The following is a 22664-nucleotide window of genomic DNA, read 5'->3' as shown; positions in this document are numbered from 1 at the left end:
GTGGCCAAGTTCTGCTGCTGCTGCCTGGAGGGTGCCAAGGAAAATCAAAACAATAGTCTGGGAGGGACAATGGCAGGGGCGGAAGGATAAGGCTGCAGTTCCCTGTGCCACAGGAAGGCTTTGGTTTAACTTGAGCAGGGATCTTTTAGAGACAAACCCTTAACCCTGCTTCTGTGAAGGCCTCTGAAGCTCAAGCATCTCCCTTTGGTGTCAGTCCATGGTGGGTGTCGTGGTTGGTTTGACCCTATGCACCACTTCACATCCCTGCCCACCACTGCAGGGCTCCAGTTCTTCATTGGTGGCTTGGACTTTTGTTGTCTTTCTGGAGCTCTGACAATGTGAAGTTTGCATGTTACTTTGCCGGTCTGAGTCTTTGCCTAGGACTCATCCATCACTTTGCTAGTTAAAACAGAGCTGCTTGTCCAGAGGAAGTCATTTGTCTCTCACGAAAGAGTCACCGTCCCACCCCTGCCAACCACTCTGTTGCGGTGCAAGTGAATCCATTAGCTTCCCTGGAAAATGCATCATCTGATGCTGGGACTAAACTTCAGACTAACAAACCCCTTGAGAGGACACGAAGGAACCACCTCTGTCACTGTGCTCAGTGCTCAGGTCAAAGCCTGACCTCTCTTTCCATTAAATCTTCAGGATCTATGTTTAAGGGAAAACATAAATTAGCAGCAAGTGTAGGTTTGGTGACCAGAGTCAGTGTCCTGATTTCCAACCTCACAAGCAGGCTCCTGAAGCCCACTGCTGCCTCTACACACTCCCTTCTTGCTCTACATAAAGGAAAGAGGGGAGGAAACGTCTCTTGGAGGTGAATGGCTGAAAAGACCCAGAAATAAACTCTCCAAGCAGTAGGAAGCTAGGAACCAGCCACTCATGCCACAGTGTCCGGCAGCCCTGGAAGCTCCACACCATGTAGAAGCAGTGCTGAGGGCAAGGCTTCGAAGCAAACACCCCAAACTCACATTCACATTCATTTTCTCCATGCTTAAGCCTGTCTTCTAACATTAACAATGCCTTCTAGGTGGGTTCCTCCACCGCACAACATCTTCATCACTGGACCACAGTCTTCCTTGATTGCTTATGACAAATGGAAGGACCTACCAACTGCTACCCCTTCAAGTATAAACTCCCATGTGCAGCCAGGGGAAGCTGTTTGTCAGGGTATTTCACCCACTAAACAACAACGTGTTGGAATTTGGGGCTGGGAAGTTTTCATTCACGTTGGTTTTAGTTTCACACCAGTGGAAGAGAAGATCGTTTACCTCTCACGTTGAATGATAATGGGGCTTTTCCTATTATTTTGGAGTTTTTCTAAAATTTAACAGCCAAAGAGTTAAAAGTATTGATCATCCAAAAAGCTGAAAGAACCCTAACACAATAGGTGTTCTGCTCACCAAATTATTCCTTTTCTTTTTCTTTCCCCAGGTATTTTGCTCAAGCAGCAAACTCCAAATTATTCATATAAAGTCTAAATCAAAGAGGAGAAGGAGAAACTTTCCCCCTCTATCTGATCAGGAAGTGAACAGTTTGTTATTATATGCACTGGAAAAAAAAACAACAAGAAAAATTAAGAATAAAGGTAATTATAAAAATCTGAAGAATTAAGAAAAATCAAGAATTAAAGATAAATATGTCTCTAGCTAGTGTACCATAAGGCAATAGAACAGGTTTCTAATATCCCTAATGAAATAAGAGGCATCTTTGAAAGTTCATTCCTGGGGTTTCTGGGATAGAGCTGTGAAAGCAAATGATGGCTGCCTTGAGACAGAGGTTGTAACAGATTCAGATTTAAAGACAACGACTTTATTTTCCTATGGCCTTGAGGGGATTAAGATAGGAGAGGAGTCCTGCCTCACCACTGGAGATATAAATCCTGGAGGGTCACTCTGTAGCCATCTGTCAAATGAGAGGAAGGGAGGAGGCAGAGTCATTTTCAGTAGTAAATTTTGGGAAGAACAAGCACTAATGGCCTAAAATTAAGAAAGAAAAACATCGGGCTAAAGAGTAGGAAATGCTTTATAATGTTAAGGTCAGGCAGACAATGGAGAAACCTGTCAGGGGAGGTCAGGGGCTCTCCAATAACGGAGATGCTCATGGACGGAGCCGTGAAACAGAGGCTCTGCTGAAATGCTCATCCCTCAAGCCCCTTGGATGGGGTTACCCCCATGGGGATGCACATGATCCCCAAAGCCTTTTGGAGTAAAATGCAAAGCTTCTGCCCAGCTTTTCTGCTCTTTCCCATCCAGGAGCAAGGTGCAAGGAAGGGCAGGGGGGGGCTTGGCTGCAGCCCGCTCCCCTTGAAAGCAGGAGAGATCTGCCCCAGCTGTTCCCCTTTCCAAAGGAAAACAGAGGCTGCCCGAAGAGGTGGGATCGTCTGGATGGGGAAGGAAGAAAGAAGCCTTTCAGCAGAGCCCTCCCACCAGGAAACCGGGAGAGCGATGCAGCAGGCACAGGATGAGCCGGGGTGCCTGGGGGTCCATGCGGATGCCAGTGCAAGCCGTTTTCTTAAGGCTGTCACGTTGATTTCCTCCCGGCTCCCCGCACGGACACCTGCGGTCTGTTACACCACACATCATTATATTATTGCAACTTATGGTGTCCATCATCACCCCCAGGCAATCACTGTGGAGCCAATGATAAATGATACACAGGCGGTTTATTATACACACTAAATCCTCTTCACTTGGTGGTCCAAGGGTGTACCTAATACATTCTGCTCCTCTTCTGCTTGGATTTGAGTTGTGGATCCATTTAATACCTTTATAGCAAATGCTGAATAAGTGTTAAAAAACCATGTGTTGCACCTAGAGTGATTGTTTCCTATCACCTCCTGTGTGGTGAGAATCCACTCAGCACTATGATTTTTCTGCATTACTAGAAAACCTGGCCATGTTAGAAAAACTAACTAGCAGAAGTGGGGAATGCCACTCTGACAGCCCAAAGCTCTCGGTAGAAAGCTGCTGGAGATCTGACAGCAGCTGGAGGGGAAGGAAGGAGATGCTGTGATAGCTGGCTGAGATCACAGGTGGCATTTAGGGAAAACCAAAACAACTCACTCCCGTTGGAGTATGACCGTGCAGGGGCCAGGATGCTTGTTTTTTATAGGAGGGATAACGAACAAGTATAAGAAATTAAAATCCTGGCTATGGGTCTGGCCTGAAAAAGAGCACAGGAACACACATCTGCATCCTTATGTCTGCCCTCTCCTCTAAGAGTCCTTCCTGCTTTGACGTGCTGTCCAAAACACTTCCTGAAGTGGGCTGTTGAGGGCAAGGGAGCGTTTCTAATGTATAAGGTGTAATTAAGTGCTGGTAACACATAGCAGAGGGCACAACTCAAAAAATCACAGACTCCTTCCTCCAAGTGCACCCTCCAGCACCATCAGAGCAGGTTTCCACCAGCCCACTTGAGAAGGCATTCCACACGCATGTCGCTCCGTGCCAAGAAGCGAACAGGAAGGATTTTTCCATGGCACTGCTGTCACTCAGGCATTTTGAGAGGCTGTTCCTGGTTTTCCCCCTCCTGTACCAGATCCTCACTGCCGGGGTGGTCCTGGACAAAGCCGGTGAAAAGATGCCTGGTCATGGTTTCTCGGCTGGGGAAGCCAAGGGTACTACAGAGGATGCTGAAGGAGGAAGACAAGGAATGCAGAATTATTGCAGGAGGTCATGGGAAGCCCGCGAGGGGAATCCAAAGAGGGTCATATGGGATGTCAGGGAGGATTTTTGCAGCTGCTTTTGGACAAACTGAGAGCACAGAGGGGGTGTCAGAGCTCCGGTGCCTTCCGCTTGGGTGTAGGTATGGAAATGGCTGGGTTTGCAGATGAGCAGGAGGGGAATTAACAACCAGGGTGAGCGTTAACCAGGAGGCTGAGGAGAAAGGAAGAACTTCAGAAGAACGGCACAGTCTGCTGGACTCAGGGGCAGCTCTTTCTTCTCTGAGAGCTTTGTTTCTGTCCGGCTCCGGGGGGAGGAGAGTTGGCCTACAGCTACAGCAGTAACTTTGAGTAACTTCTCAGGAAACAGCTTATTTAGATAGCACTGCCTATTCTTCAGAGGAGAGGATAGAAGAACATATTGCCTGTTACTAATGAATGGCTTTTCCACAACTAATGATGTTTACAGGGATGGATACGCCAAGGTCTCCAGAGTATCTCCACTAATAGGATGGATTTTGGCGCCAAGAAAGCATGGCTTTTTCACACACGCACACCCCGATAGGAGAGAGTTAAAATATCTTCTCTGTTCTTAATGGAAAACTAAGCAGGCATGACGCATCTGTTTAGAAGACGTTTTTCTTATCTCCAGGATCGAAAAGAATTCCAGAGCTCAAAGACCAGAAACCGAGAGCAGTTCATTCACTGCCAACACAGGCAGGCCAGAGGAGTTCAGGTTGAACATAAGCTAAGGGTTGGACTCTCTACCCACTGCAGTAAATAGATTGTTTCCACTGGCTGCAGTAGGAACAACTTTAGGCCTTGGTTTCTCTACTCAATTTTGCAGTAAATAAAAGCTTCAAGCAGAACCCATTAAAGCTGTTTTGATTTCTAGGCTCCAGTTCTTCCAGAAGTTAACTCTTCTAAAATTCAATATACACAAACGCTTTTTGGCTGGGTAGGGGAAGAATTCAAATCATCAGATTTTCATCTTAACCTTCTGGGTCAAGGATTTCCCTCTAATGGGGTCTGTGAATTTGCCACCCCAGTCTGGAAAAGGCTTAAGCAAAGCATTTCCAGAGGTAATAAAGATTTAAAGGGGGAAAAAAACCCAAACAAGCAAAAACATAAACACAAAAATGCAGAAAACTTTTCATGAACTTTGGCAAATTGTGGTGTCCATATTCTGCTGAATTTTTGCACAACAGGAACTGATGCTCAGCCTCAAACCCAGGTTCCCTTTGCATCTCGATCCACAAAGCCGTGCTGTTAGGAGCTGGTTTCACATAAGCCATGTTTTCAGGTGTGAACTGAGTTCAGACCCCAAACCCCACTCTGAATGACCTAAGGTCTCTGGGCTAAGCTTCTCCTCTCAGGCATATAACTGCAAAGCAGAACTGAAGTCACTAAGACCTTGCAAATGTGCCTTTGGCAGAGACCAGCCTCCCCACTGCTGCTTCCCCAGCCCAGCTCAGGATGCATCTCTGTGCTTAGTACTTTTACACACAGCAATACTCAGCCAAACCTCTTCTTTACAAAGCAGTCACTCAGAAAGAAAGCAAACAAAACTTAATAGCTGCTACCTTGAAGAAGTCAACTCCATATTCCAAAACAGGGTAGGTCTGTAACACAAAATTGTTGGCTCTGGGAATCTTTATCATGGCTGGATTTTTGCTGCATCTGGTTGAGCAAGTTTTTATAATGTCATTTCTGATCAAGGTAGTTTTCAGTAACAACTTTCAGCATATTACAGGTCAAGGTTAAGAGGGAAAGGGAAACTGCAAAGGGGAGGTGCTGTTGCTGCTCTTTGAGGTGGTAAGGGCTGCAGGGCTTGTTCAGAAAGTAAAGGCATTATTGTAATTCAGAGGAGCTGTTACAAGGAAAGGGAAAAGAAGCATTTGGGACAGTGTTAGCAAATTACAGCAATGTGCAGCTGCCTGGAAATGAACCGAACACCAGCTCTAAAACCATCCGTAGTGAACTGATTTCAAATCATTAGCTATTTGGTCCAGCCTGTTACAGTGAAGGCTGGTTGTCTTGTGGAAACACACTGTGCGTTTGGAAAGCAGTTTAACTGAGTCTGGAAAACATCTTGCGAACCAGGATCTGTCTCCCAGCAGAGTCAAAACTTACATAAACCTTTCACTTATGCTGGGCAGGTTGAGAGCAGTCCTGCCGTGTTGAATAGTAACTCAAACCACATTCGCAGCTTGACCCTGCAGCATCGTCCTCTCCAAGTCCACAGGGCCCACGTGAAGAAGCTTGAGCTCACAGATGCTCACCATGGTGCGGGGACCAAAATGGATGACACAGGCTTTGCAAAGCACAAAGGCACTTTTCCTCACCCACAACAATATGGAATGAATGGATCAGACGTCCAAGCTAAATCCCCAGGCTAAGCCAGTGTGATGCATTTAAGATGCATCAAATGATTTCTTGCCCTGTAATCCTGTGATGTTTCATGACCTCTGAAACACTGAAGACCAGCTTGAGAAGCCAAACAAGCATGTCTGTGATTCATTCTCATTAGAAAATATAAATAGAAACCATGTTTCACCAAGGCAGAGGCAGGACCCCTAATTTCCCAGGCTTGAATCCATTGGGCTGGAAACAGATTTAACGAGTTTGGAGGGTGAAAAAGCACCCTCTGCTTTTAGGTATTGGTTTATTGGGTTTCTTGTTCAGGACACCCTGAACTTCGTTTCTGAAGATGTCAAGGACTTCTAGCTCCTGCTAATTTGATGCTGAGTTGTGACTGTTCATCGCTTTGAAGAAAGATTACACTCCAGGGAGGCATTCTAGGGAGTCTGTGGGAGTTTTGCCATTATCTTCGATGTAACCAAGACTTTTGTTCTGAAACTCAGCTCTTCAAAACCAGGAAATTGTAGCGCTCAATACTAAAAGTATTGCAGGGCAAAAACACTGTAACGTGAAGCTGTGCCAAATCAGCGCATCTTTCTCAGAGGTGTGGGTGGAATTAGTAGCTGAATTTGGAGATGTAATGTAAATCCAGCAGAGGGGCACTTTGGCTGTTAGGTACCCTCAAGGGCATTACTTGACTTGCTCTGATTCCATTTTTTCCATGTCCAGTCTTCCATGCACTTTGGGATATGCCCAGCCTCAGGCAGTGAAAAGGATTTCATTAACATTTTATATTTGCTTACTACTGTGCATCTGATTTCAGGTGGAATCCCAAAAACATTCCAGAAACGGAGAAAACTCCAAAGGCAGAAATGTCAGATGCAGAAGTATACAAACCCCAGACTCAATGGTGGCACCTATGAATGCAATAAGGAGCTTATTAATCCCCTTTGCATTTAGCTTGCAGAAGTCATTGAAGTCAAAGCCATAGCACTGGCAGATGTGTTACCATGACCTTCTCTCTAAACAGGAGTGGAATCCTCCTGTGGACACAGCAGAGGTTTTCCCCCTCTCAATCTGATCCCTTGCCTACTGGATTGCTAGCATTAAGAAGGATTTATCACTTAAATGTACTGAACACATAAAGGGATGGTCAGTGAAACGGAAAGGTTATGAGTGGAATAAAAGAATGAGATTTAGCTAACCAGGGGAAGCAGAATAAGAGATATAGCCTAAATATAAGAGGCAAACCAGTAAGCTGTCAGAGTATTTGATGTAATTTAACATAGATATATAATATTTAGAAATAATTTAAGATATCTAGATGTATAATATTGCATCTAATCTAGAGAGAGAATATATAATAATCTATAATATTTATATATATGATTATTATATATATAAGTATACTAGAAATATAACAGAAATATGGAAATAAATATTATATGTGTATTTTATATATATATAGAGAGAGAGTGGAAGAATATATATAGAATATAGAGTGGAGGAGCCTTCATTTTGAGCAGATACAGCAGGCTGGCATTCCATGCACATGGCTCACCCTTCAGTGCACACTGAGATGCTAAATGCCTGGTGCCCACCTCAGCCCCACATGGTCCCTGAAAATCATTTGGGCCTCAGTAACCAAGCTGCTTTTGTTACCGGTCTGGTATTTGTGAACTGTCTCCCAGTTGTAATCTTTTGGTTTCTGGGATCACCTTACAACCACAATTGGATTTCAGCAGCACGCGGCAATAGCCTGACTCCCAGCGTTATACCAAGATGTTTTCTTAGCTGCATTTTCTGTTTAGTCTGAGTTCCACATAGTTTAGGGTTTAAGAAAAAAAAAAAAAAGCACAAAAAAAAGGCAAAAATAAAATTGGAAAAAAAGAAAACCCTCAGGTAGTTCAAATAACCCCTGTGTCTGTATCCTTGGAACAGGGCCTGCTTTGCTCACAGCCCCTCCAGATTTGGAGGATTATTTGTCTCTGCTATAGGCAACCAGCATGATGTTAGTAGCAGAGATTGCTGTGTTCCATTCATGGCAGTGCCCTGGAAGCCCTCCCTCCCCTCCACTACATCCCCAAGGGCCACCAGTGCCCACCAGCAGCCCCAGGGAGCTCTTAGCCAGTGCAGAAGCGTTTGAGAAGGCCAGGGAAAAACCAGCTCTGCCCAAAGAGCCCCCCAAGGCATCCTCAGGGCCTCAGAGGGTGCTCTTTCTGCATCAGAGGCAACTAATGGGCAGAGCACTGACCTGGCCCTGAACGGTGTCCTTTGGATGCCAGATGACCCCAGGGCAACATCACCCTGCTGCTCCATGACCTGGTTTCCCTGGGTGTAAAAGGCAGAGCTGACATTTAACCTTATGTAAAGTGCTTGACGTTCCTCTATGGGAAATGCTGCCTCCCTGCTTTAGCACTGCAGGGGCATGGCTGCACATCACCTCAGTGCCATGCATCCTCGGGCATGCCCAAGGATGCTGCTGTCAGCCCAGCTCAAGGCTGTGCCATCGCCACCAACCGATGTGAAAATACAGCAGAGTTAATGGGATGTACAGCACAATTCTCTCACACAGAGAGGCACTTCAGATACCAGCTGCTTTGAATTTTATGTGTGCTTGTGATAATTAATCTTTAATGCCTTCTGCTGCCCACAGAACCTCTGATTTTTAAGAGTAAAAGCAAGCCCAAAACTCAGACTCACAAGTACATGGAGGGTTTGCAGCCAGCGGGCTGAAAGAAGCACACACAGAGCACAAAAATTGACTCTTTCTGTCACTAAGGCAGAAATAACACAGCCAGATCTCTGTGAAAAACCACAGCCCAGATGAATCAATCCCTACCACAAGCAACCAAAGAAGACATTAAGTCTTCAGGCTGCAGGGAATTGCCAGAAGCCAGGAATGCCGCACCAGCTTTGAAGACTAATCGTCAATGACAGCAAAATTTGATGATATCCTTTCAAATTCTCCCTGTGAATTAGGGATCACTGAAATGCCTAGGAGGATCTCCCTTTGCTGAGGGTATGGCTGATGGGATGCAGACAGCAGGGTGATCCTCAGCAAAGGGGACACAACTTTATCCCTGCCAGCATCTTTACCCCCATCCTTACGTGGGTGCCTTTCATATTGCAATGATGAGCTGGGACAGAAAAAATGGGTCATAATTTGTATATATTGAGGCTGTTTGACAGGTAGGAGACTGTCCCCACTTAGTTTTGGGGAAAAATCGAAGTATTTTGTATGTGGTTCCATATTCTCTTGGATCGTACCTCTGTAGCGTGCAGAGTCAGATGTGGGTTTTGTAACTGGAGTAAATGCAGACCCAGCTGCTGGAAAGCTTGCAATCCAAACCACTCTGGTGGAAAAAAACATCCCTTGCAGACTATCAGGGAGGCCGTGAGCAGCCTCAGACCTGTCAGAGAGACAGCCTAAAAGCATTTGAATCCAGCTGATGGGAAGAAAAGGCACTTTTAGAGCAGAAAGGACAGGATTCAGCTAGGAAAAGATGCTTGACACAGTTGCCACCTCTGTCTTCGACACTGGGTTTGGTATCACCTTACTGGCACCCACCTCTTTACCTATTCCCAACGTGCCACAGGCTCTTGGACCCTAGGAGGGAGAAATGAGGATATGCCACCAGCATCCCCATCACACACTCATGTGCTTCAAAGCAGCATCTTGAAGGCCTAGAGGAAAAGCTATAAACAACCCCTGTGGGATGGTTTGAAGGCTGGTTTCAACCCATGGCCCTGATTTCATACCTCCCCACTTTCCCTTCAGCAAACTGCCTGGACCAAGCCTGTTGACAAAGCTGGGGTGTTCAGAGCATGGTCAGCATCTCCAGCTACTAATACAGCCAAAGCGCACCACTGCTCCTTCTGCGTCATCTCCCCCTTGCTCGCCCATCCTCCCCAATGCCCCTTGCTTTTCTCTCCCACAACCCTGAAAATGCCTTTTTTTGTCCTTTTTAAGAGCCTCCTCATTGTTCCTGGCAGGATGGGCAGAGCAGCAGGCCGCACAATGCAAGTGCCCTTTTCTCAGGATGTACGTTGGTCATCCTAGGGCAGGAAAATGCTTACGGTGGGGCTTCCTCAGCAAGCTGCCTTCGGCGCCTCATTTTCCCTCCCCCTTCTCAGCAGACTCTCACGCTGCCCCTGCTTGTTTGATTACCAGCCACCCTTGGTATGGACTCCCTGTAGGCAACCAAAACACTGTGCATCGTGCACAGATTCATGCAAGACCCCATCAACATTCAAACCCATCACTCTCCACAGGTAAATGCTCTTCTCTCCCAAGACTATGTCACCCAGTGCTGGAAGAGTAACCCCACAACACCAAGAGTGTTGTGTCCATCTCATCTGATGACAACAGCCTCCATCCCCACTGACGTAATGCATGTAGACACCGGTGCAGTAAATGAGTGCTGGAGTCCTTTCATCGCTTGCCAGCCTTTGTCCTTGGGTACGCATGAAACTCCTGGGCATCCTGAGCTTGGGGCCAGAACTGGTCTCCATCTGCTCGGTGGCCCTTGGATCAAAGGGCTCTCTGGATATGCAACCCCACACCCACAATACGCTCTGCAAATGACATTAAGTGGAGATATATAATTGGTGATTAGGACCGCATGGTTCAGAACAGTGTGTACCAGTGCTGAGCACAGCATCAGCCTCATGTCGTAGACATCCTCCCTGGGGGCTTGTACAATGCAAGGCACTCACCCTCCTCCCAGACGTCACTGTTCCTCATAAAAACAGATCTGAAGTGTCTTTTTACATCTTTCAGGCTTGAGTTCACATCCTAAAATGGTTCCTGGTAAATCACTCATGATACCGAAGCCCAGCCTACAATAAATGGTGGGCTTCTGCTGTTGCAGTCCCGTGTCAATCCCAGACACCAGTTTTTTACTAAACAGAAACAACGTTATGCCTTGAGCAGCTCAGGGTACAATACAGACCATGTTTTCTTGGGGCAGTTGATGCTGTTTCAGAGGTAAAGACCTCTTAAAGAACTAGCTGTCAATGCAAGTCATATCACCCTCTCATCCTCATGGCTGGGACCCAGCCCACATGCAGCAGTGAGTAGTGCTGGTGTGTAGTAATGTGAACGGCAAGATCTTCCTCAGCTTGTCTGCAAGCATCAAGACATAGTCTGTCATAAAGAGACCACAATAATGCAGTGACTGCCTCACCACAGACTTTCTTCATGCCTTCTCTGCTCTTCTCAACACCCATCCAGGACACATTTCATGGGGAGGATTGATTTCCACCACAGGACTCATTCTGCTTCCCCCTAGTCATGCCTTACCTCACCTTCATCTCAGCTTCACGACCACTGCTGATGGCTACGTGCCTGTGAGGGTGGTGAGGCACTGGAACAGGCTGCTCAAGGAAGTTGTAAATGCTCCATCCCTGTCAGTGTTGGACAGAGCCTTCGGCTACATGGTCTGGTGTGAGGTGTCCCTGCCCATGGCAGGGGGTTGGAAGTGGATGATCTTAAGGTCCTTTCCAACCCAAACCATTCTGTGATTCTATGTTCTGTGGGAAGCCCATGAGATGATCAATGCTTGATCCCTGTGTGGAGTAGGGAATGCAAGCGCGGATGAGGCCACACAGTTCCCAGAAGTTCTCACTGACTTTATACAATTGAGTGAATTCTGTGAGTGTTCGCAGGGGCTCAGCATCCAAGAACTTTCATTTCATGTTGGGTTGCAGACCAGAACACCTACAGGGATGATGTCTCAGCAGAACATCTAAACCTGTTTCCACCACTGGAAAAGAATCAGTTAAAAATACCAAACTGGGTTGAATCCTTTTTCCTCTGAGGCTTGAATGAACCTTCAAGAGGAAAGTGCTTCTCAGCATCCTGACATCTGAATGTGTTGTTAAGGAAGAGGTGTGTATCACATACGCAGTAATTCATTTGGGCTTGAAAGCTACAAGTGGCGTTTTGAATGACAATTTGCTTGCAGAGTCCATAAATACATGACATGATTTATCAGGCTTTGGTTAACATGGGAAACAACCCAAGAAAGGGATTCTGTAATTGTGGCTTTGAGTTACGCATTTAATGTATGTATGTTCTGTGCAATTCATAAGCCTGAGGAAGAGGAGGTGTTCGGGCAGGGGTGATCATTTGTCCCAGCAGTGAAAAGCAAGATAACTTTTTGAGTGCAATTAGCAACTTAACTTGCTGTCTGTGGGTTTGATTAAGTGGGTGCAACTGCCTGGTGGAGTTCCCAGATTTTAGGAGGAAGAGATGTTGGAAAGATGGGAGAAGGGAACAGATTTAGTATCTCAAGTGTGTTCAAAGCCAAAAGGAACCTGGAGAAGCCCTGTTTCACTGAGCAGTGCAGGAGGCCAATAGATACAGTCATAAGAAGGTGCATCAGACAGAGGATGGAATCTAGCACCTCAGCACTGTCTAAGATACTCCTCAGGTTTCCTGCATAAAATTGCTTTGAAAGCAGAAAACATCCACTCAGAGGAAATAATTCATGACAAAAGTTGGTGGAAAACTCTTAGCCCAGTGCAAAAACTGGGGATATTCTTCCAGTGATGTCCATGCACCAGTTGGAAAGGTTGGAGAGACCTTCTCCTGCCCAGAAGAGTGGAAGCTCACCAGATATCTCCTACTTTTCACCATTCCCTTGAACCTCAGTCTTTTGCACACCAGTTAAACACAAACATCGTGCTTCCAAACCTACTAAAAATTAAAATGTTGCAGTTTGTCCATTTAACCATCAAAAATGGCTTCACTGCTTCGTGACTTTGTGCACGTGTAGCAGAATGACTGCAAGAGAACATGGCAAAGACGCTCACTTGAAGGCTTCCCTAGGTTGTTCTACCACTGGTGAGAGATCAGACATGTGGACACCCTTTGTGGTGTCTCGGACAAGTGCTGTAGCTGCTGAACCTTGGCTAAACCAAGGAAATCATAGAATCATAGAACAGTTTGGGTTGGAAAGGACCTTAAGATAATCCAGCACCAACCCCTGCCACGGGCAGGGACCCCTTCCACTAGAGCAGCTTGCTCCAAGCCCCTGTGTCCAACCTGGCCTTGAACACTGACAGGGATGGGGCAGCCTCAGCTTCTCTGGGCACCCTGTGCCAGCGCCTCAGCACCCTCACAGTAGAGAACTTCTTCCTCATACCTAACCTGAACTTCCTTTGTCTAAGTTTAAACCCATCACCCCTTGTCCTATCACTACAGTCCTTGATGAAGAGTCCCTCTCCATCATCCTTGTGATCAACAGCTTTGTATGGACCTCATTCAAGGTTTGTTTTTTAATCAAAGCCAAACAAGAGTATTTTCTGGAAGCATCAAAGACTTTTGCAAGGAGAAATAAAGATTCCCAACCTGTCTTTGGTTGGAGTCAAACCTGTGCCCTCATCCAGTGAGGGCTGGTGATGGAGAAAGGATTAGAAGGGAAACACACTTAGGTCTGGAGGAGAAGCCTGAGAAAGAGGAGAATCAAATGCCTACCCCCTGAAGTAATAAAAAAAAAACCAAAAGGAAGTTCCAGATCCCTCCTCATGACTCATGCCTGCAGCACTATTCACCAGAAATCATTCAAAATGACTCTTCTGGCCCACACCACTCTTCCCCACCTCTGGAATCCCCGTGCATCCTGCTTAATGGTGCATTTATGCAGCGCGGAGCCCTGGTACGCACCTTGCTTCTGCCTCTGATAGAGTACCAAACCCCTCCAAAACCAAAATAACTCAGAAAAAAAGCCCTCTCTGCCAGCTCCATAAGGAGAAAAACAGGGTACCCTTGTTTTTAGTATCTATTCAGCTGCTTAAAAGAGCAGGAAATTCGGGCCATTTGTTTTAACCATTGTATCTTCTGTTATTCATCAATTTTGGAAAACAGCCTCTAAAATTGTTTCCGGCTCCCCTTTCCCATGTAAATCACTCCAAGGTTTTGTGTTTTTATTAAAAAAAAAAAAAAAAAAAGGTAAAAAAAAAAAAAAAAACAAAACAACCCAGCTAAACATTCTGCTGTTCACAGAAATATTTTTTCACTTCTTTCTAATTTAGCAACTCCCATTTTGAGCTCTCCTTTCCCTAAAAGCCTGCAAACAGAGGAAGCAGTTCCTGCCTGTGGCTGCACGCAACCAGTGAATGCCACAGCTGAATGTTTTTTTCCTGTCCCCTTTTAATGCTCCGTCAGCTCCCTTCAGTGACGGAGGGGCCTCGGTCAGTGCAGGGAATAGCCCCTGGAATAACCCCACTTTTCCAAGTGCTGACTCTGCTTCAGACCCTCTGGAGGGTATTTGAATGGTAGGATTTGCAGCCAGAGAGTGATATTGCACACTGGAAGCTGCAAGCCAGGTATCACAATCATAGAATCACAGAATGGTTTGGGTTGGAAGGGACCTTAAAGACTGCCTGGTTTCTATCCCCTGCCATGGGCAGGATGATAGAACTTCTAACACAATGCAGCAAGTTCATATTATTAGCTACTACTAGACTTTGAGAAGTGTTTACATCATAGAATCACAGAATCATAGAATAGTTAGGGTTGGAAAGGACCTTAAGATCATCAAGTTCCACCCCCCCCGCCAATAAGACGAGTAACAGAAAACATTTTTCCACTGAACTATCACAATAGGTTCAAGTATAGGGAGAAAACTTGGATTTTCAGTATCTTTTTCCAAACTCAAAGGACTTCTCCAGGTTTGGGGGTAGATGTGCAAAGGCAACTGAAATTGGGATATGGCCATAACCACTCCTGTCAGCGTGATACCCTTATGAGACCCTGTCCTGGATGCTTGAAGAGAGGAAGAGGCAGGGTCATTATAGATTAGGATTAATAATGAACCCCTTTGTATTTGTACCAGGGTCCTGCCCTGATGATCTCAGACCAGTGTCTGCTCACAGAATGTAGATATTCCTGTAGGTAATTTTGTGTATATTTTTCACATCACATTTCCCTTGAAGCCCCAACTTCAAAAGTCATGTGAAAAATACCCCAGCGCATGTTGTTAGGCTTTTTTAAGCTCTGTTCAACTGCACACCTATTGAGCCTCCCCTATTTACCTTATTGGAGGTGCAAGAAGACACCATAGGCATCCATGAGGAAACTGGATCTCCTCTAACATTCCCCAGAAGGATCTGCAACCTCTCAGCTGAATGCAGCCATGCTGTGCAGAATGGGGTTTTCAGAGGGTTCACACACATGAATAATAAATGCATTAAATAAGCAAAGCAAAAAGGAATAGTCGTGCTGCAGCTTTTGCTTCTGGAAATCCTCGGTTTAGCCCTGAGTGAGTCAGCCAAAACGGTGACCTTGGAAGTACGCTGGGAATGTCATCGGATGTAAAAGGAGCATGGAATCATCGCAGCTGCAGCACAGAGCAGCACAATAAGCCAGGAGCTGAGGAGCACAAAGGTCCAACCATGAGGCTCGTACAGCTTTGGTGGCTCTGGTATGGGACTGCTGTTTTCCAGCAGAAAGGTGCAGCCAGGGAAAACAGCTCCTCAGTGGTTGCAACCTGTGTGAAAGCAGCTCATCAATCCCAGCATCCACAGGGATGGATAAGAAGCAGGTTAGGTGAATATTTTAGGGGAGTATTCCCATTTTAAGCAGAATTCGTCAAGGTTTCAAGGAAGATAACCTGAAACTTTGTGCTTTAAGGGAAATGGAGAAAGAAAATCCAATTGGTCATTTTTTGTCCAGAAGAAGTTTCTCAGAAAAATGTCCTGGCAAAACAGAGCTAATTTTTTTTTACCAAATCCACCCATATTAATGAATCTATATCAGCGCTGTTGACAGAGGGAGCAGATACGTAGGAAAGGAAGGTGGACCTTAGTCATGGTTGTGAGAAAGGTCAGATCCTCCAAAATGCATCCCAAGTTGGCTACCCACAATGAGCCCAGTTATTGGCATATGGGTTGGTTGGGTCGGTTTGGAGGCTGATGACCTGTTGACTGCAGATTACCCTTCCTTCCCTTTAGACTGAACAATCCTCTGCTTTCTTGGAAGAGATAACAAGAACGGGGGGCTTGGAGCAAGCAAGAATTAGGAGGAAATTGCAGTGATTTTTTTTTGTCCTTAAATATTTATTTGGTTGATATGGGGAAAATCCAGAAAACCCAGTCAAGCTTTGGTCAACACCAAGAAATTATATTATGGGTGTACCTTAGAAATCATCACCTTTGCATCTGATGTTCAGCAGTTCCCTGACCACACGAGGGAGTGTGACTTATTGCTGGAAAACTCTACTGACTACAGAAACCTTGGAGTAACACATCAAGTGTATCAAGTTGGAATAGACATGGAGGGCTTCGCATGAAAGGATGAAGTGAGTCTCCAGCTGAGGATGCAGCCAGGAATATTGCTGCAAGAGAACTGTAGTATCAGTGTATTTCCCCCAGCATTTCAATACACGGTTTTTATTCACCTCCTGGTTTCCCAGGAAAGCAAAGGCTGGGCTGCATACTTGAGAGAGATAAGGGCAAAAAGGATTTCCTCTAATCTCGTGCTGACCTCAGCAGTAGTGTCTCGCTTATACCCTTTCTTTAAAGGATATATGCCTGTTGCAACTGGCCATCTGGTCTGCCCCGTACCTCCTTCGCTCCAACTCTGCCTTTCTTAAGAGCGGGAGCAGGAGATAAGTGCCTAATGAATTAGCAGAGCGCATAGTTTCCCTGCAAGAAGCATCTCTCCAGGCTCCTGCCAGATGCTGAGCCTCTCCCACACACACAGACCGCCCTTGGAGCCAGCCCTGAATTATCCGGGGATTTCAGAGACTTCCCAATGCAGCACCAGCTGTGCAGACAAGGAATCTGCACCCTCTGCACCTCCGAAATCCAAGTGCAGCTTCTCACCCCTATTTGCAAGGGGAAAGGGTGATGGTTTGAGGGGAAAAGCTCTGGACCATGCAGAAAAAGGGTTTCATTGAGTTTAGGGCTCTAACAATGGGCCGGGTTCACTAACGCTCTGAGCAGAGGAAGGCATTGGGCTGTATTTCTTAGGTCACAGCAATAGCAGAGGAAGTCTGGCAGGGCCATGATGTGGGATGGAGATTGCTCTCCAGGGTGACTCTGAAAGGCAATAAAAAAGACAATAAGGAGAAAGATAATAAAACCCTCCAGCTTTTTATTTTATCCCCGCAACGTCAGGCTCTTCAGGAAGGCCTAATGTTTGTCTACAGATTTACTGCCCCCCAGGCACAAGGTGCAAAGAGACAGTTGACGTTACTTGGCAGCTCCTGCAAAGGGCTGCGTAGCCATGACCGATCCACTCAGCAGCGAGGACCAGCCAAGGCATCTTTACCGTCCACCCAAAGAACACTATGCCACTGTATAGAAAAGAGAAGTGTCCCTGCCATGAAGAGCCCAAAGAGAGGACCAGCTTCAGGACCTTAAATCAGAATTATTCCTGCTGGAGGCTGCTTTTTTCTCCCTACAACAAGCACCAGTTTGTTTTTCTGGGAATAGAAAAGGCCCTGAGCAAACAACGTCACAACCTCAGGGCATTAATGTCACTGAGCATCCTTGGGGTGATAGAAGCTTACGCTGGCTCCTTCAAGGGACCCTCAGTGTCTCCTTTACCTGCAGGGTCTTTGGTATCTCAAGGAGATGCTGCTCAGCCTGCACCCCACGTAGGAGGTAAAGGTCATGCTTTTTTCTGCCCACTCAACACCCTTAAAAATGAGCAAGAACCTTCAAAATCTCCATCCTTCTATTAAACCCCACTCAAACTGGGTACGAGATTTGGAAGCAGTGAAGGAAGGTGGGAGGGTTGAGTCAAGCCTGGACAAGAGTGCACTCCTTTCCAAGCCCAAGCTGTCCAAACCCTGGTGCTGCACATCCCCAGGGGATGCTTCTGGAAGAGAACCAAGCTTGTGGGTCCAACTCTTTGATGATGATGCTCTGAGGCCAGCAGACTGGAGTGATGGGCTGGGTTATGGGATGTGGGAAGAGCAAAAAACATCTTCTGAGAGGAGTTCCTGAGTCTTGTTTTCACCCTGAGGCAGTCTGAAGAGTTGGCACTTGATGTTCTTCTCTTTTTCCCTTGGACAAGAACGCCTAGATATATATATTTGGAACCATTGGAATGTTTTGTTCCAGGGCAATTGAAATATTATGCTAATACTAGAGGTACCATGTGATTATAGGATTACACGAACATCAATAGGAAACAAGTGAGCTCAAATGGGTCTCTCTCATATTCTCCTCTCAACATTTTTCAGTGAAATGGAGGCATTTCCTGCAAAGTATTCGATTGCAGCAAAGCTATTTCCAATGGAAAGCTGCTGTGCCTGGCTAGATCCAGTGACAGGGAACACAGGGTTAGATGGATAAATGCCAGTAACATGACTGCTGGTGAAAACATGAGACATGGACTGCCCAAGCTGCACATTACTGATGGCTCCAGAGGAAACCCCTCAAATAGGTAGAAAGGGTTTGTCCTCACTGCAGACAAAGAGAATAATTCATGGGTTTAATTTCTTCTATTGTTTTGCTGGGGTTTTTTTTTTGGTGCTTTTTAACAAGAAAGCCAAAATCCCTCTCCACCTCTCTTGCAAAGCACAGATATACCTTGACCATGTTTGTCAGGAGAGTTCTCATGAACGCACTCCAGAAATGCAGCCGGAAACGTTTTATAGCACTAAATATCACGAAATTGGTAAAAGGCACCAAAGAAGAAATAAAAATCCATCTCTTTTAACTATGTGGTTCTGCCCACGGTTGAGAAAAACACATTAATCTTGCCGAACATGGCCAGCGGACAGGAGCCAAAAGGTTGACTCTGGGGTGTGGTGAAGGGGAGACATATTTACATGCTATTGCTCAGCAGGTCACAGCAACAGGATGCTGATAACATCCTGCAAACTTCCTCCCTCAAAAAATGAGATGATGGCCCCCGAGGCACATAACGACCAGGAGCCATTCACAAATCCACCTTCTGGAAACCTCGCATTTCAGAGCAGACTGGCAGACGCGCTGCTTTTCTCTGGTTATAAAGAGGATGACTTGAAAGCTAGGAAAACGGGGCAGAGGCAGCGGCTGCGGGATGATGCGGTGATGGCTCAGCCAGCGCGGTGCTGGCACGGTTGCTCCTTTTATTGTTCCAGATGTATTTTAAATTGACCAGCACTAGAAGAGAGGCTTTTTAATAGCCGGGTTTACACGCTCTCCTTGTCCTCTAGACAACAGAGTTCAAAGGGGTTCAGAGACACATTATGCTCGCAATGACACAGAGATAAATCCAGATGAAGTCAAAGCAACAGGCTTAGCGGGAGAGGCACTGTGGGCTTCCACAAAAGGGCAGGGGCAGATTCTCAACACTTCCAACGTCTTTCAAATCCATAAAATAGATTCCATTTAGACTTTGTTAAGAGATGTGCAGCATTTCTGCATTGCAGCCAGGCTCGTGGAGGGGGCAGCAGGAGGAGAATGGTTTGCCAAGAGAACCAAGGGGACTTTTTTTCCTCCCTTTCCAATTGAAAACACAAAGACATGCTCAGAAAGAGAAACAAAACCTGCCTGAAGAGAAAAAGTAGGCTGAGAAGAAGAATCTAAATTTATCTTGGTTTGAGCAAAATAATTTCCTTCCGACAAAGTCACTAAATTACAGCACACTCCAGTCATGACACTTGCTTGGTGTTCAAACCAAGGGAGGATGTAACGAGGATCTCTGAGAGATGCGAGGGCATTCACAGATTCCAAGGAAGGGGTTTTTGCCTCTGAGTATGACTCATTTCCCCCAGAGTGTGCACGTACAGCCCATTTCCAAATATTTCTTCTCTGTATTTAATTCTCCCCCTACAAATAATCCTAAATATCAATTACAAGAGATCTCCAGTTGCAAGAGCTCCTATCCAAATAAATCATCTGTCTTCTGGGCAAGCAGAAAAACCAGAACCGGGATGGTACATATTTTAGTTATGCTCCCACTAATTTTAACCATCAAGGGCTGCTCTTCACCCTCCAGCAGAGCTGAGCCAAACTGGTCCTATTACACCTATACCAAGGGCTCTGCTTTCATTTATTTGCTCTGATAATACGATTACCAGGGTGGGATGAGGTGGTGATGCTAAGCTGGTACAACCACCACCACATATAACATGACAAGGGGGGGCTGCCCCATGAGGTGATGCTCAGGAATGAGGCAGGAGGTTGCTCTGGCCAGCCAGGACCCTATGTATGGCACTGTATGTGCCCGTAGCCCTTTGGCCTCACACATCCTCACCGAGCCCCAGCAAACGTCTCCTCCCTGAGGCAAACTAAAACCTCATTTGCAAACACACATTCTTAGAGTTGTGCTCTCAATTCTGCTTTACTTTGCCAAATTCTGGAGAAATGCAATACGACCACACCTCTTTGCGTGGTTGGCACACGTAACACACATGCTTATACACGGGTGCGTGTTTGTATTTCCTTTCAATAGCAAAGCTGTATTTTGGAACAGGCCCAGGATGCCCTCCCCAAAACTCATGTTTTCAGAGGGGCTGACTGCAGCACCACAGCATCTCACAAAACCCACTCTGTCGTTTCTAGTTCCTCCTCCCCAAAACACCCCTGTAAAAGCAAGACATGTCCCGGAGCAAGTCTACCTATTGCTTGGCCACTCAGAAGGAGTTCTCTTTGTAGGAAGTATGGCCATTTACTTTGGCAGGCTCTCCAGTGCCTGGCATGCAACCTCTGCTAAGCAGCACCTCGCCCAAGTCACCCACACGCACAGGTAGTGGGGCTGCTTTGCCCATGGAGGGTTTCCAGCCCCACCTACATCCCTGTGCCTACCGCCGCTCGGCTCATGGATGCTTTTGGTGGAGGGGCTGCAAGAAGAATACACCCAGGTTTGCAAAGAGAGAGGATTTGCTCCTAAATTGAGTGAGTTGGTGGTGGAACTGTGTTTTTTCTTGCCTTTGCAGCATCTTTTGTGTTCACATAAGTGAGTTTGGGGGTTAGCCAGCAGCTCAGCAGTCACAGCTCTGCGGTAAGTAGAATCCCGTCCACCAGCATTGTCCTATATCTCCCTCCCACCCATCAGCCCGGGTGCAGAACATCTCCTCGGAGCTCATCACAGTAAGTTAAGGACCAAATAAGGCTAATACCATCTTCTGGGGCATCACCTGCTTGTTGGGTTTCATTTTGTTCATCTAAAAGTGGGATCACAGCATGCCCGGTGAGTGCTGGCAAGCAGGGGCGTGCTCCCTCTCAGGCTGGCTCCATTTTCTGGCTGAAATCAGGCATGATTTGCCCTGTTTCGTATTCAGGTCATTGTTGCTGGAGCAAGAACAGAGAAGCAGAGCCACAGAGCAGCCAGGCCTGCTTGCACAGACCCAGTGGGAACACTGGAGTGAACACATGGGGACCAACGCAGCATCCCAAGCAGCAGCATCCTTGCTCCCATCATAAGCTCGCAATGCAAATCCACTGAACACAGGCTTTGTGCAAGCTAAATGCAAAGGTAAGTGAAAGCTTTCTCCAGGTTTTGCAGTGTTTGGGGTCATCAGTGTCCTGCCACAGGTATTTTGGATGGACTTTTGAGCTGGATTCCTGCTTTTTAAGGGTCATATCTTCCTGGGAACTGCATGCAATGAGCGTCCGGCAGCAGGAGTGAGGAGCGTGATGGAAAGCATTTCTTATTGTGGAAACTGGGTTTAATAAAAATAAATAGCTTTGGCAGCTCAAACATTCCCCACTCGCTGCTTTAACACCAAAGAAGGTGGCACAAACAGCAATTTCACCCGTCTCCCTTCCCCACACACACACACCCCTACCCAGACTTAAAGCAGACAAGGAATGAAAAAACTCATTGCTAAGAAATGGGCTCAGATCAAAAACCTGGGTTTCCTTCTGATTTTTCCAAGAGGAAAAAACCTTATAAACACAGAAAGGTCTGGAAGCTAGGATCTGCCTCTTTCCAGTTTGAAATGGCCAAGAAAGGTCTATGCTGAGAGGTGAGTTAGTAGGTGAGTACTGGGGGACCCTGTCCTGATGTATGGCTACAGGGGCTAAACATCCCCAGCAATGCAAAGGGGTTGGTGCAGCATCAGGAGCTCCTGGCCATGAGATGGGTGTCTGCCTTCACACTTTCCACATGGAGAAATGGCTCCTGGGGTTTTCCAGCTCCACTTTCACTGCATGCAACATCTGTTTTCCAGGCAGGATCAGAGCTTTGAAATCACTGCCGTGCTGGGGAAACCACCTCTAAGAAAGGGCTTCTTCGGATGCTTGATTCCATTCCAAAAGTGAAAATAAGGCCCCTACAGCACATCTCTCCCTCTGGCCCAGCATTAGCAAGTGCAGGGAGGGAGAAGTAGAAGCTGGAGCCTTGAAAGAGGGAGGCACCAGCAAAACCCATCTGTGGACATGAAAGTGAGAATTAAAGGAAAATAAAATAATAAATAAATAAAATAAGAAAAAATAACAAAATAAAATAACATAGAGTAAAATAAAATAAAATAAAATAAAATAAAGTAAAATAAAACAAAATCTGAACTGAAAGGAGCTGCTTCTCTGCTATTCTGTTTCCCACTCCCTCCCCAACCCAAGCCAAGCTCTTTCCCTGGATCCAGACCCAAAAGGCAGAACCAGAAGATGCTCATAAGCACTGGTGGGGCTGACAGAAGCGGGGCAAGGGCAGAACAGCAGGCAGGAGGTGGGCACCCAGGAACACCCT

Source organism: Pezoporus flaviventris, unplaced genomic scaffold (genome assembly GCF_033815535.1).
Source record: "Pezoporus flaviventris isolate CSIRO_AGI_PZ_B2104156 unplaced genomic scaffold, CSIRO_AGI_Pfla_v1 ptg000105l, whole genome shotgun sequence".
NCBI lineage: Eukaryota > Metazoa > Chordata > Aves > Psittaciformes > Psittacidae > Pezoporus > Pezoporus flaviventris.
Note: the sequence above shows the minus strand (reverse complement) of the source record.